Below are 15,541 nucleotides of genomic sequence, written 5' to 3' on the forward strand. Positions count from 1 at the left end.
ATAAATAAATAGTTAAATATAAAACTAAAAAGAAAAGAAAAAAAGATGGTTTGGAGAGGTAAAAAAAAGCATTAAAGCCAAGTTTTGATTGCGTGAAGGATACCTCTCTCTTCTTTCTCTCTCTCATACACTATGGACAGATAAATTGACAGTTTCCACCTGCAAGACAAACATCACTATGAGTTAGAAAGCACAAACGCAGAATGAGGAACGAAAGTGAGAGGGGACTGGAAGGTAAATTTGGGCACTTTGAAAACACAGCAGCCATCCTTAGCTCCAGAGGCCTGCGTAGTTCCCATGGAGGCCTGAAGGGAGAGGTCTCCCAGCCACGAAGAGTTTCATCTCCGGCCAGTTGTAGCAGTGGGTGTAGAGCGCGTTGGGGAACTCGCCAATCCCACCAAAGTAGTTCACCCACAGGTCATTGTGGTTGAGCCAGCCTCTGCCACAGGTGAGGGCCCAGGAGAAGTGTCCGGGCTGTTCGAGGCCCTTTCCTCCAGGAACTTCAGGGCGCAGATGTCATAGAAGAGCAGGGAGCCATGGCCTGTGCCCACGGTGATGATATGCTGGTAGAAACTCAGCGAGGGCACACCCGTGCCGCCCTCTCGGGAGCACAGGGGCCGGATATTCTGCTGACGTTGGTGTGGATCTAAGAAGGAGACATGGGACTGGGAGCCCACCGCGTACAGGGACAACTCATCACAGTAGGTCAGGCACACGTTCTCTCGGCAGTAGGGCAGCCTGATGGACAACAGCCTGGACAGAGTGCTGCGGGCTTTCCACAGGTGGAAGTAGCCGTCCAGGGACACCGCTCCCAGCTCCTGGTTCTTGCCGCTGAAGGCCAGAGCCCGCACCTTGCGGTTACTGGGGCTGGTGCTGGACCTGGGGATGGTCTCCATGTCCCTCGAACGGATGTGGGCGTACACAGGGAGACCAGCGTCATTGTGCCAAGCGATGCTGCCATTGAACATGTCGGGATCCATCCGCCACAGCGCCACTGTGCCGTCACGGGAGCCGCTCACAGCCACTGTGTCACTCATCCAGGCGATGGTGAAGATCCAGTCCTTGTGGCCATGGCGGTCGTCCAGGCACACGGGGTCCAGGGTGGGCAGCTGGTAGATAGCCAGGCTGTTGGGATTCTCACCTCCAGTGGCCAGAAGCGTCTTGGAGGGATTCAGCTCGATGGCGTGGATACCGCAGGTCGGCTGAACCCGGGCCAACCAGGGCCCCCGATCCCGCATCAGGGGGATGCGCGTGATCTGACCCGAGTGCACATCCACCACGAAGAGGGTGTTACACTTCGTGCCACACACCACCTGCCTGGCGTTCAGCCACTGCGACGCGAACACCTTGTTGAGGGTGCCCAGGGCCAGCTCGCGCTCCCTCAACAGCTCAGGCAGCTTCTGCACCGCACAGCCTCGCAGCTCGCCCTTTGAGCCCGAGAGCCCGGCGCCGCCCCATGCGCCCACCTCTCGGCCCTTCAAGTAGTGGACCAGCGAGCGCCACGTGGCCGGCCTTCTGCTTCTTGGGCAGCAGCGGCCTCTTTGATAACGTTGCTGCTGAGCTCTGAGACCAGGAGCTTGCGGCGCCCGCCTAGATCACTGGAGCTTTCTGCTACCTGTCTGCTGCTGGGTCAGAGTGGGCGGCAGGTGAGTGGAGGCAGCGGCACGTGACCCCTGTATTGGTCGTGTTGGTGGGGGAACCGCGGGCTCTCAGGGGCCAGGAAGCGGCAGAGATGGGACGAGGTGGTAGAGAAGAAGGCGAGGGCAGCAGGCGAAAGGAAGTGGAACCGGATCGTCGTGAGGCGGCAGAGGGGCGGACCTACAAGAGTGCGGGGAAGGGCAGCTAAGTGAGTTAATGAGGAGGACTAAGCTGGGGGCTCAAGTGTGAGGAAGCGGGGGCAGCGGGAGAGGTGGGCTAGGAGGTAGCAAGAGCGGTGGGAGGGAGAGCTCGCCCACCTGGGGAGTTGGAATGGACTACTGGGGCCAGGAAAAACTGAGGGCCTGTGCTCCAGGATCCCTATGCTGGGCCACGTGCTCCTATCCTGGATTTCCACTAGGCGACACAGGGTATTTCGCTGCTTTCAGTACAGCAGCCAACTACCACTCTTAAAATCCCTACTTAAAATCTGAAATCTAAAATAAGGTCTTCCATGAGTCTAGAGGGAACCAGGACAGTCGTCTGCATGAAGAAACAAATGTGCACTTGGAGCAATCCTGGGAGACACTTGGCTAAGATTAGACATTGAATTTTGTGGGGAAATGGAAGTGTTTGGCAGCTACAGGGGACCCTCCTACTTAGGTTTGCTCTGCAGCCACTTTTTTAAACCCCTCTGCAGTTATCTTAAACAGTTGTCACTATATATATTTACCAAAAAACTTAAGTCTTTGAGCTCGTGCGCTGCAGTGCCTTAAGGGGTACATCCTAAATGCAGGTCTCTAGGGGCCCCACTTTCTGGTAGGCCTGATGGCGGGTACCCCTCAGTCACAGCGTTGGGAACTGGCAAGTCATTCTGACGAGGAAGAAGTTCCTTGGAGGTTTTGACTTTCATTGTACCCTATAACCCTAGGGAGGTGGAAAGGCTGAGTCAAGGGATGGGGCACCTTCCTTCCCACTCCTTGGTTCTGTTCCTGCTCTCAGTCCCTCAGGCTCAGGTGCTTGGGCATAGTCCCCTGGGGCCTGAAGAGGGGTCCTTGAAGAACGGTCAAGATTATCACAGAGATGGAGATAAAAAAAAAAAAAAAACTTTCAGAAGGAGGCAGCCACAGGGACACACTGATGAGACAGTGTAAAGGTTCAGAGCACCGGCTTAGTCTTAGGAGTTGGAAGTTTCATACCCTGGTCTGTGGCTTCAGAGCATTCAGAGCAGCTTGGTGATGGGCTTTTACCAAGGTAGTTATACAGTGATAACATGGTGCTGTGAGGCTACTGGTTGATACCAACTCTGTACACACACACCCTTCTCCAGACATTAAACATATAGGATGGGTGGTGGGTGGATGTGTGGGAAGATGCATTTACTTTTCTGACAGATCAGGGAAACCCTTGGTAACTACTTCCTTGCTGCTTCCTCCCCACATCCCCTGTCCTGTTTATTGACTTTTCTCTGTCCTTTGCAATATCACTTTTTTTTGTAATATCACTTCAATATTATTGCCCAACATCCAAGTATAAACCATGGGCCTTTCCTACCACTCTAGTCCAGGCATTACATTCCAGTGCTCCCCAACACTCTCCAGCACCCCAGTTCTGATTCCTCCCCATCTCATTCAGCCCATAGCAACAGAAGATGCTGCAAATGCTACAGGTAGTGAAAATAAATTAGAGAAGGCTTCATGGAGGAGGTTTCATTTTGTTTCCACAGGTGGGCATAGGGAAATGGACATTTCAGAAAGAAGCAACCATATATGACAAGGCATGGAGAATGTAGAGAAGAGGTTGACAAATGTTAGTGTGCATTCAAATCACAGGGACAGCTTAATAAATATGCTCATGTCTTGGCCCTATCCTAAAATATTTGATGCAGATGACTTGTGAACCACTCTTTGAGAAACAATGGTCTAAGCTCTTTTACCCAGGTCAGGGCAGGGTGTTTTGCAGGTAGAAGATTAACATCTTCAGTGTACTTCAGGGCTACCCTGAAAATAGACCCCTATCCCCTAGGTGATTATTGTGAGAGCCTTAGCAATTAAAGTGGCTATGATCAGTTTGATGCCAAAGCAGAGGGTAGCCTAGGCAGAGAAATTTTACCTATTAAGTATCAAGAACTTATTATATTTTACTATATAACCTGACACCTTTACTATTTTATTACACTAACAAGCACTGTTGTAGCAATTTAAAAATATAATCTTGTTTAATTCATTATTATAATAGTGTTAGATTTTGTAGAGGAGGAAAAGGAGGATGGCGGGGTTATGATTTGGTAAGTCACTGAAGTAGTACATGATGGATGCAGGATTTTAACCCAAATAGTCTGAATCCACATTCCATGTTCTTAATCACTTCTCAAGAGATATGCTGGGGGTTGAATGAAAGTTTCTGCTAGTGATAGAGATTTTTAAAAAATATTTTATTCATTTATTTGACAGGGAGAGGGAGAGAGTGAGCACAGACAGAGGGAGAAGCAGGCAGAGAGAGAGGGAGAAGCAGACTCCCCGCTGAGCAAGGGATTCTGATCTGGGCCTCCATCCCAGGACCCTGGGGCCATGACTTGAGCCGAAGGCAGACGCTTAATGACTGAGCCACCCAAGTGCCCCACAGTGATAGAGATTTTTAAAAAGATCTTTATACCACCTAAAACGGTAAAATACAGTTGTGCACACCTATGGACGTTGGACTCTACCAGTAAAGACACTGAGAGCAGCTGTGAGACGTTCTGGGATTCAGCTTGTGATCAGTGGCAAGACTTGGTGAAAGGGGCAGCTCAATAGCTCTCTGACACAGTAGCTAGACTATCAAGGGCCAGTTTAGGTCACACCTGATGCCATTCTGTATTAGAATGAACAATGGGAGTATCCATAGCAAACAAAGAACTAAGGACTATATCCATCTTTTTCCTGGGACCAAGTAAGCATCAAAATCTAGTAATATCCTATAAAAAAGATAACTATTGAAATTACTGATTTACACTTTCAGCAATTTAAACTCATGCAATCTGGTTTAGAAAAACAAAGAAATGTGATGTATCTTCTTCCCATGTTCCATGAAAGAAGATAATACCCATTACCCAGAATTCACAAGAACAAAGAGAGGGCTTTGTATGCTCTAGTGGATAAGATACCACAGATAGAAAGGCAGTCTCTTACACATCTAATATCATCTCCCAAGTCATAATGCAATGTCCTTATGTTTGCAGTAATGAAGGATGGGTATTATAACTGCGCAAAACATCACAGAAGTACAGGAAGGGAGACTTCGAGTTCTGGAAAGGATAGAACATCACTATTCCTTCCAGGCCCTTACTCTAAGAACAACAAAACAAAAACAAACCAAAAAAAAAAAAAAAAAAAGAACAGCCAAAAAACATAAAACTTGGGGCCACCTGGGTGGCTCAGTAGGTTAAGTATCCGACTCTTGATTTTGTCTCAGGTCATGATCTCATGGTTGTGAGATCATGCCCCACGTTGGGGTCTGTGCTGGGCATGGAGCCTACTTAAGATTCCCTCACTCCGTCTCCCTCTGCCCCTCCTTCCCCCTCCCTCTTTAAAAAAATTAAAATGTGAATATATACATACTATATAACCAAGCAATTACACTCCTGGACATTTGTCTTAAAGAAATTAAAACATATGTTCATACAAAATCTTGCACATGCCTATATTACAGCTTAATTTGCAATGGCCAAAATCTGGAAACAATCTAGATGTCCTTCAACAGATGAATGGTTAAACAAATTGTGGCATACCCATACCATGGAGAGTACTCAACAATAGAAAAGGAACACACGATTGATACATGCTCCAACTTGAATGAGTCTTGAGGGAATTATGTTGAATGTAAAAAGCCAATATTGAAAGGTTACCTAGTATATGCTTTTGATATAACATTGATATAACATTTTTGAAATGACACAGACTAATGATTGCCAGGAGCTAAATTTGGGAAGAAGAGTAGGAGGAAAGTGGATGTGGCAATAAAAGGGCAACAGTAGGTATCACTGTAATGTTGGAAATTTTCTGTATCTGAACTGTATCAATACCAATATTTTGTTCTTGATATTTTACTATAGTTTTTGTTGCTGTTGAGGGAAGAGGAAACTGAGTAAAGCATACACCAGATGTTTCTGCATTTTTTTTACCATTGTATGTGAATCTATAATAATCTCAAAATTAAAAAAAATCTTATTATTAAAGAAACCATGAAACATATATAGACATCAAAAAATTGTCAGATAGAATATTTGAAAGAGAAAAAACTAAGTATTCTTTGGTCAATAGGTTTAACATTAACATTGGACTTAGCCTCTAATTGTGAGGACTTGCCTTTTGACTTGGCAGGAGCCATTAGGACATTTGAGGATTAGAGATAGGAAAAATGTAGTGAGGTACCACTCTCCTTGGCATCACTCCCTTCACCATACACAACTGCCAGGCACCTAATAGAGCAAGCAAGAAAGAATACATTCAGCATTAAAGCCACCATATAAGTGTACCTAAGGAGGCTGCAACGTAATAATCTCAGTGAGGTGCTAGAATCATGATTCTTTAACAGAGCATGATCAGACAAATTTCTAACCATGTAGGTTTAGATGGGCAAGGTTAATATACTGTCTGGCTGCCTTTTTTTTTAAGTACAAATGAGGCATTCAAAAGTGTCCTCACAACCTCATAGAACTTACAAGAGTAGGCAGAAGACTGTACTTCACAAAGTTAAGAAAAAAATCTAAGCAAGTACACTTGATTTTTGTCTATTTATTTAAATATGACATACACACATTTCTATATCAATATACCTTAAACATTCTTGAGGAAAAAAAGGAGATTTAATAAATTAATATAATGCAGATGTATACTAGTATTCTAACATGGAATATCTAGAATATATTTGTGTATTGTGGAGAAAGGGAGTTGATATGAGGGAAGGAGAGAAAGAGGGATGAGGCAAACAAAAAGGGAAAAAATTAAAATACCCTCCAAAATTCAGCATATATGAGATAAGTACATGTTTACATTTATTTGAAATTTTATAAATGTATTTATGTATGTATAAATATATTTTTTTTAAAAAATGAAGTAATGTACAAATTAAATATCCTCATATGTTCTTTGATACATTAGCAGATTGTTTTATATTCATTGCTTTGGAGATGTGGTCTAGAGGACTGTTGTTTATTGAGTGCTTATTAATAAGACAAGTACTTTGCTAAGCGATTTACATAAATTATTTTATTTAATAACTACCACAACAACTGGAGGCAAGTATTATTTCTCCCATTAAACATGTTAGGAAGTGAAGGTATAGCAAGTTTAAGACAACTCAGCAAATTTATACAGCTAGTAGGTGAAAGAGCTGAGATTGAAATGTATCTTAGCTTGTTTCCCACGGCAATACACAGCCTATAGTATGTATTCTGTGTTGAATTTTTGCTTATAAAAACAAGTGATATAGTGAGTCTCTTGTTTTACTTCTTCGAAGATTAAGAAGTACTGCTTTTATTTTTAAGGTAGAATATAGTTATAAATGCTAAATGTACAACTCAGCCAAAAACTTGACCCAACTGCTGAGAACTGCTAGGATAAATTTAAGTTATATTGAATTATTTTGACTTGGCTGAGGTCATTAGAACATTTGAGGGTTAGATAGGGGAAAAATAGAGTGAAGTGCCACTCTCTCTACTTGGTGTCTCTCATTCCACCATCCACAACTTTTTTTACAATCATGGAAACAAGAAGATATATTGAATTCTTACCCAAGTGTCTGGTTTCTCTTGTTAAGAGTTTTTTGGACATGTCAAATCAGTCTCAACCACTTAAAAAATCTAAAATACAGCATAATGCACAGTTTCAAATATATAAGAAAAGGAAATATGTACTATTTTTAGTGTTATTTTCTTATATTTTCTCTAATTCCTAATTCATAGAATTATAGGATCAATAAACATCAAAAGAGATTCCATTTCTTTCATTCCTGGTTAATGATACCTAAACATTCTGAAGAGGAGTAGGAAAAGAGCATGGTGCCTGCCTTCCCACAGCATCTTTGATGTCAACTGGCCTCACCCATAGCTCTTATTCCAAAAGAAGTTTTTTGTTGGTCATGCTTTATACCACATGACCCTGTAATATTGGTCCCCGCAGATTGGACCAAATATAGGTAAGTGCCTGAAGATAAGTCAATCCATAGAAAGACAGGTGACTGTATCCTAGGTCAAAAATTAGCTGGCATAATGGCATTCTCAGTTTCAGTAATTCTATGTACTAAATACCAGCTACCATGAACTTAATATGCATTTGCTATAGCTAGTCTAGAATGGAATTTTGAAAACACTGATTTGGGGGGAAAATGGCAGCTGGAGTTGAATTAAATAACAATCCAATGTATTGCAAAGAAAGACCCAAAGGAACCAGACTATAGCTGATTGGCAAATGAAAAATGAGACTTCTAATTACTATACTTAAAAAAAAAAAAAGCTTAATGCACTTATCTCCAAATTTTACATCTTTTATAATATATTTTGGAGAAGTGAACTTGCATTTCATGTGTATGTTTCAATTTAGTAATTTTAATTTCATATGAATACACACATGTTTTCCCATTATCACTTACCTAAATGTCCTATAAGCATTGAAAAATTAAAGGAGACCCAATCAGTTATATTTTCTCACATTAACTTTGTGTTTTAAGGGAACCTAACTGATCTCATAGCAAAATGCTATTCTATGGAGAAATGAATTGAAAATAGAAAGCAGGGATTAATTTATCTGTTCATTTATTTTTTTATCTCTTTTTCCATACACACACACACACATACACACATACACAATTTCATATCTATCTATCTATCTACATGCATAAATAATGATTCAAAAAGGTATTGAGAGGTTAAAACCAACAACACAAGAAACAACAGGTTTTGGCAAAGATGTAGAGAAAGGAGAACCATCTTGCACTGTTGGTAGGAATGCAAACTGATAAAACCACTGTGGAAAACTGTATGGAGGTTCCTCAAAGACTTAAAAATAGAACTACCCTGTAAACCAGCAATTGTACTTCTAGGTATTTACCCAAAGGACACAAAAGTACTAACTCAAAAGGACACACACACCAATGTTTATAGCAGAATTATTTATAATGCCAAGTTATGGAAACAGCCTAAGTGTCCATTGACCAATGAACAGATAAAGATGATGTGGTATATATACACTATGGAATATTACCCAACCATCAAAAATAATGAAATCTTGCCATTTGCAGTGATGTAGATGAAGCTAGATAGTATTATGCTAAGTAAAATAAGTCAGTCAGAAAAAGAAAAATACCATAGGATTTCAAACATATGTGGAATTTAAGAAACAAAACAAATTAGCAAATGGGAAAAAAGTGAGAGAGGCAAACCAAGAAACAGACACTTAATGACAGAGAACAAACTAAATGTTATTGGAGTGGAGATGGGTGAGGGGATGGGTGAAACAGGTGATGGGGAAGAAGGAGTGCAGGGATTTTTTAAAATTTAAATTCAATTTAGTTGACATACAGTGCAGCACTGCTTTCAAGAGCAGAATCCTGTGATTCATCACCCACATATAACACTTCCTGCTCATCCCAACAAGTAAGGAGTGCAGTAATTGTGATGAGCACCAAGTGTTGTGTGTAAGTGTTGAATCACTATATTGTACACCTGAAACTAATATTATATTGTTGGTTAACTAACTGGAATTTAAATAAAAACTTTTAAAAAAGAAGCTAAGAAAAAGCATTGGGAGAGCACTTGCACATCTGGAAAATATATTAAGAAAACCAAGTACAGCATACTGTTTATCTCTCGATGGATATGTTGGCTATGCACAAAAATATAAATAATAGTAAGTTACAAGGTCTCCAAAGGCAAAAGAAACCTTATCCAGCTTACTCATTTAAAAAAAAAAAATTCCTACCATGCCTAGCACAAATGATTTTAACTTGTAAAATCAGGTTTTCAAAAAAATAGCATTTTAAAAGGAAGGTATATTATAGAATAAATGCTCAAATCATATTTCTATCACTTTAATGTCCACAAATTTCAATATTGATGTATTTGTTTTTTAGAGTTAAGGTACTGGGCTAAATTGTCAGGTAGGCCTTTCAAAAAAATGTATCTAGATCTGAGGACATTTTCCATAATTTTTATGAAACACAATTACTAGCCAAAGATATATACAGTTTTCAAGCAAAAAAAATTGGATTATGAGAATTACTTTCAGCCTGCACAAGATTTAAAGTACTGTGATAACCACCTGGAGATACTATGGGTATAAAAATGATATTCATATCCCAGAAATAATCTTTGAGGTTTGTTATATGAAAATTTCTCAAAGTATTAGAGCTCAGTGGAGTGCCCAACTAATACTTATAACACATCATTTGATACAACTGGGTCTGTTGAGCAGCAAATGTTAATAAAAATCAGTGTGCCGGGGCACCTGGGTGGCTCAGTGGGTTAAAGCCTCTGCCTTCGGCTCGGGTCATGATCTCAGGGTCCTGGGATCGAGCCCCACATCGGGCTCTCTGCTCGGCGGGGAGCCTGCTTCCCCCTCTCTCTCTGCCTGCTTCTCTGACTCCTTGTGATCTCTGTCTCTGTCAAATAAATAAATAAAATCTTTAAAAAAAAAAAATCAGTGTGCCCAGGAGAGCAAGGTCTCACCTAGGTTTATCACTAAGTATTGATCATGTTCAAATAGTTGATGTATTATCACTCCAGAAGCTCCAAGGTTAAATATTCTGGACCCAGTTTTAACAGCAACAGATTTTAAGTTATTCTCACCAAAAAGGATCCAAAGGGCTACTGTATTTTGGCCAGAATTTTCCAGTTTGAGTAGCCTAATTCATAAAGTTCCAAATTTTCAATTCTCTTTAAACCAGGTGTAAGAGAAACCTATAATAATGGTGAATAATAATAAAAATAGCTGTCATATCATTTATCATAGTTTATTATGAGCTATGTACATACAGTCTTTACAACAACCCTGAAGGATAAATATTTTTGTCTTTACAGATGAATTGACAGACTAAGAAATTAAGTTAGACTGCTAGTGTCAGGGATGAACCAAAAATTCAGTTTTATCCCAGACTACTCATCTGCATATATATAGCCTAAACTGCCATAGCGAAATACCATAGACTAGATGCCTTAAAAACCCGAAATTTGTTTCTCACATTCTGGAGTCTACAAGTCTGAGATTAGAGTGCCAGCATGGTCAGATTATGGTGGCGGCTCCACCCTAATGACTTCATCTATATCTGGTTCCCTCCTGAAGGCCCCATTTCCTAATACAATCATCCTGAGAATTAGGACTTCATAATATGGATTTTTGGGAAACATATTCAGTTCACAACACACACCAAAAAGAACATTCAAAATTTTCTATGCAAGAATTTCTAAGATGTATTATAAACATTCATTTGTGAGAGGCTTTACAAACAATATATATGTGTGTTTTCTGCAATGAAATACATTTGGCAAATAGGTATACACCACATTCAATTTGGAGAAATTTACAATGCATGCTGAATGAAGTCCCTGACAAGTCCTGTGGAAACTTGTTTTGCTTTAAAGTTTTCCAAACTTGGTTTTCTATTAAGCATTTTTCCACAGAACACACTTGAAAAATATTGGTTTCTGTCAGTCATGCTCTGCTCTTCCAATATACTACCTGGATGGCATTATAGCTATAGGTTTTGGGAATTTGAGTAAAATACATCATATTACAATGCCAGTAGGAGTGAACACAAAGAAGAAAGCTAAATTGCATGACATTTGTGATTCTATCAGTGGATGGGAAAAAGCTAAAGTGGGTGTCAGGGACAGTATAAGACTATAGTATGTATTACACTTAAAACTTATTTGCTTAATATTTAACATCTTGTATAGATGAATAATGGTGGTGGTGATGAAAGTCCTTATTATTATTATTATTACATGAGGAGCAAAGACAAATTTATTGAAATGCTGCTCCCTCATTATATCAGGTTTCTCCAGAGAAATTTAGATACATGATAGATTGATAGACAATAGATAATAAATAAAAAAAGATTATAGTCTGATATAGTCAGATAATTATAGTCTGAGTTCAAAAGCCTGAGAACCAGGGGAACTGGTGGTATAAATCCCAGTTCAAGGTTTGGAAAAGTCTGATACCCCAGTTCAAAAAGACAGGAAGGAAGGGATATAATTCCCCCTTCCCCCACCATTTTGTTCCATTCAGGCCTTCAAAGGATTGGATGGTGGGTACCCTACCCACATAGGGAAGGGTAATTTGCTCCACTCAGTCTACCTGATTCAAATACTAATTTCTTCAGGAAACATCTTAACAGGCACACCCAGAAATAATTCCTAAGCAGACATGTGGGCATACTATGATCCCAGTTGACACATCACATTAGTAACCATCACAATCGTCATAAGTGGCATTTAAAATTCTAGAAAATGTTACTATACATCTCATTGACAGAACCTTATTCTTGTATGACAGCACATGACAATTTTATGTCTGTGGCTAAAGAAATTTATTGAAGGTACTTACTATTTAAAACAAGCCTACATGTAAAAGTCAATTGCAAGAGATTCATTTGACTAAAGCTTCTACACAAAGTTTCAGAGTAGAAGTGATGAATTAAAAAAATAAAAGACATCCTAAAGTCTTCAAAGTGTGAAATTTCCACAACCCCGTTTTTAAATGTCGTGACGGACTTAGAAACAATTAAGTGAGTATACCTAATTAAAACCAAATTACTAAATCAATAGTGTAATTTAGCCCAAACTAAAACTCACTCTAGCACACCTGAAATACTTAGGTTTGACAAGCCGAGTACTGGATCTCAGTTAAATAATATGACGCTATCGGCTAGGAAACTTGCAAAAAAAAAAAAAACTTTATTCTTAGATTTGAGATTAATAATAAAGTACAACAGAATGTTCTCAGAACATATGAAATATTCCAATATTCAGAATAATCCAAAGTGTTAGTTGTATTTGTATTATACAAAGGCTAACTACCCACATTCCACAGGTTAAGGAAGAAACACTATTAAGATGGTACTTATATTTAAGATAGAGATACAAACTAATTTTAAATGACTTGTTAGTATAAACTTTTTCATGTTAATGCTTTGTACACTGTCTAATTTCTAGACAAAATTACCCCTGGTGAAAAATTGTTGAAAGAACTTGAAAGCTGGGCATATGAGATCTTCTATGGAATTGAGGAAGTAGCATAAGATCCTGAAATATGGAATATGGAGAATTCATTTCAGAAAACAGTGGAGTTAATTATGGAGAAAGGCTGCACATTTCTACTTATGGGCCCAAATAATGAACTTATGATGCAGGCATGGTAATTAATGATATAGTTCAGGTGGCAAACTGATTTAGTTTATGTGGTTAGATGAATATAGATCCTGGGAGATATGGAAGAACTTGATAGAACAATTTGGACAGTGGCAGCAGTGTAACTGTGATTGAGTGAAAAATATCAATTTTCAAAGAACCATAAATTCATCAATGATTATCTTTTCTTCTATACATGAGTAAAGCATGTATTCATGACCAAGTTTATGTGCTGTTAAGTTGTGTTTGTAGTTGTATTTAGGAAAGAAGGTAATCACCTAAATGATGTGATTTCATCTGCCTCTCTCAATATTTCATGTCCTTTTAACAAGGAAGCAAACCTAATTCAAAAATTGGAAAAGAATTTTAATTAACACAGAGATATAAATTACTATTATTAGATCCTTTCCTGAAAAATTTATTGGACTAATTGAAAAAAGTATGAAAATGTTAGGGAGGATACATTAGGATAAAATAAATCTGACCTATCACTGAGTCTGCTTATGTTGATAATGGGCTGATACTGATAATGATGTCTCTCTGGTTCTGCAACATTAGAAGTATCTTTTGAATAATGGAAGAATAATCAAATCATTATCAATGCAGTGAAACTTCTAATTACACTGAGTCTGTTTAAACATTAATGATTCAGAGGTGACATCAGCCAAATGGTGGAGTAGGAAGTTCCAGGTCCTCATTTCCCCATGGAAAAATCAAAAAAGAAACAAAAACAACAGCAACAAACTAAAGTCTAGCTAAATTTATAGGAGCTTTGGAAAATAATCAAAGATTTAAAGCAATCAAGCAAATGCCCAATAAAGAAAATGCAGAATTCAAATGGTAGGAAATTTCCTGGTGCTTTTATTTACCATTAACCCACCCCTTTTCCCTGGTGCTTTATGGTCTCGGTTTGGAGCAAGCAGCTGTCCACTTTCCAATTCCCTCTAGAACCAGAGGAAGCAGAGCAATGTTCTGACTTACCTGGAGTTTGCCTAAGTGACTAGTCTCTGTTTCACCTAACTTTGAGCTCAGGAAGGGAAAATTACTGGGTGGTATTCATTAAAGCTGCTGGGAATCTAAGACCCACAGATACCTGGGGCAAGTGATTTGGGCTGAAATCATTTAATTAACTATCTAAGGCAACATCCCAGTTCTCATTTCTCTTCTTTAAACTGAAGGAATCAAAGATCTTGTTTATAAAATTCCAATGTGTCTGGGTGTCTAAAGGACTGGTCTCTGTTTCATCTAACTTGGATCTTTGGTTGGGGAAAGTGTTAAAAACATCAGGCACTGCTTGTAAAAGCTAAAGGAGGACTATAGACTTGCAGGAGCCTGAAGCAAGAGATTATGGGTGGAGACATACAACAGACCATCTACGACTTCAAGGAGAAACTGATAAGACATGCTTTAGGAAATTAAGGCACTCAAAAGCAGGACTGTATATGGGAGAATTGAAAAACCCACACAGGATAAGATACATTCTAGACAAAGACCTGAGAAGACCTTAACCTTTCATCTTGTGCTGATCCTGTGTCAAGGCATGTCCAGCTAAGTAAAGGACTTCTAGAGCAAAAGTGTTTATTATTTTATGCTGTCCAATTTCTTTCTTTTTCTTTCTTTGTTATTAGTGCTTTTGGTGCCATATCCAGGAACTCAACAACAAAATATCAATAACACAGTTTTATGAAGTTTATTATATATATAAAAACTAGAACAATCTGTTAAGTCCTTTATTTAGGAATCACTTGAATAAAATATATGATATGACCAAATAATGGAAAAGTATGAACCTATTTAAAATTAGATTGTAGATCTATGTTTATTGTCAGAAAATGTCTGTGACATTTTGAGTACCAAAAATATATGAAAATAGTAAATGTAGTATTACTCATTATATATAAATATTATTTGTGTATAGGTAAGTAGGTTGATAGATACAGAGGGAACATATTCATGGAAGGATAGATACAAAACAGTTAACATTATTTCTTTCTAGGAGTTAGAATTCAAAGTAAATTTTCCTTTAATAATTATACTTTTTCTGCATCAAAATTTTTATAATAAGAATATATTAATTATATAAGCAGAGAAAATATAAAGCTATTCTCATTCTGGAAAATATAATGCAAATTACTCTTTAAAAACAATGTCTTTTGAAATTAATAAGAAGAAATACATTATTTCTTCTTCCAATTAATTAAATACCACCAAAGAAAAATTAATTATGTAGAAAAACAGATTAACAACAATTTCTGTGTTCTCTACCATTTATTTTCAGTCAGTAACAAGATTTTTTTATTTCTAACATTAATAAACAATTTTCAAAATATACAAAGTAAGTATATTCTAATTAACTTGTCTTTTTATGATGTGTGTGTATCTGTGTATAATTTTAATTTTAAATAGTATTTGAAATATATCTTATATACACTGTTCACATACAGAAGGCAGATTGTCGTCAAAGAAACAAGAAAAGATTTGTTTGTCTACCTTCCAGAAGTGAAGATTTCTAATTAGTTT

The 15,541-nt window shown here is 38.5% G+C and overlaps 1 pseudogene; it reads right to left on the minus strand.

Annotated features, from left to right (window-relative positions):
- Positions 1 to 270: 270 nt before the first annotated feature.
- Positions 271 to 2,548, minus strand: LOC111157234 (annotated as a pseudogene).
- Between the last annotated feature and the right edge of the window lie 12,993 nt (positions 2,549 to 15,541).

This window comes from Enhydra lutris, unplaced genomic scaffold, assembly GCF_002288905.1.
Source record: "Enhydra lutris kenyoni isolate GAN:26980312 unplaced genomic scaffold, ASM228890v2 scaffoldscaffold53, whole genome shotgun sequence".
NCBI lineage: Eukaryota > Metazoa > Chordata > Mammalia > Carnivora > Mustelidae > Enhydra > Enhydra lutris.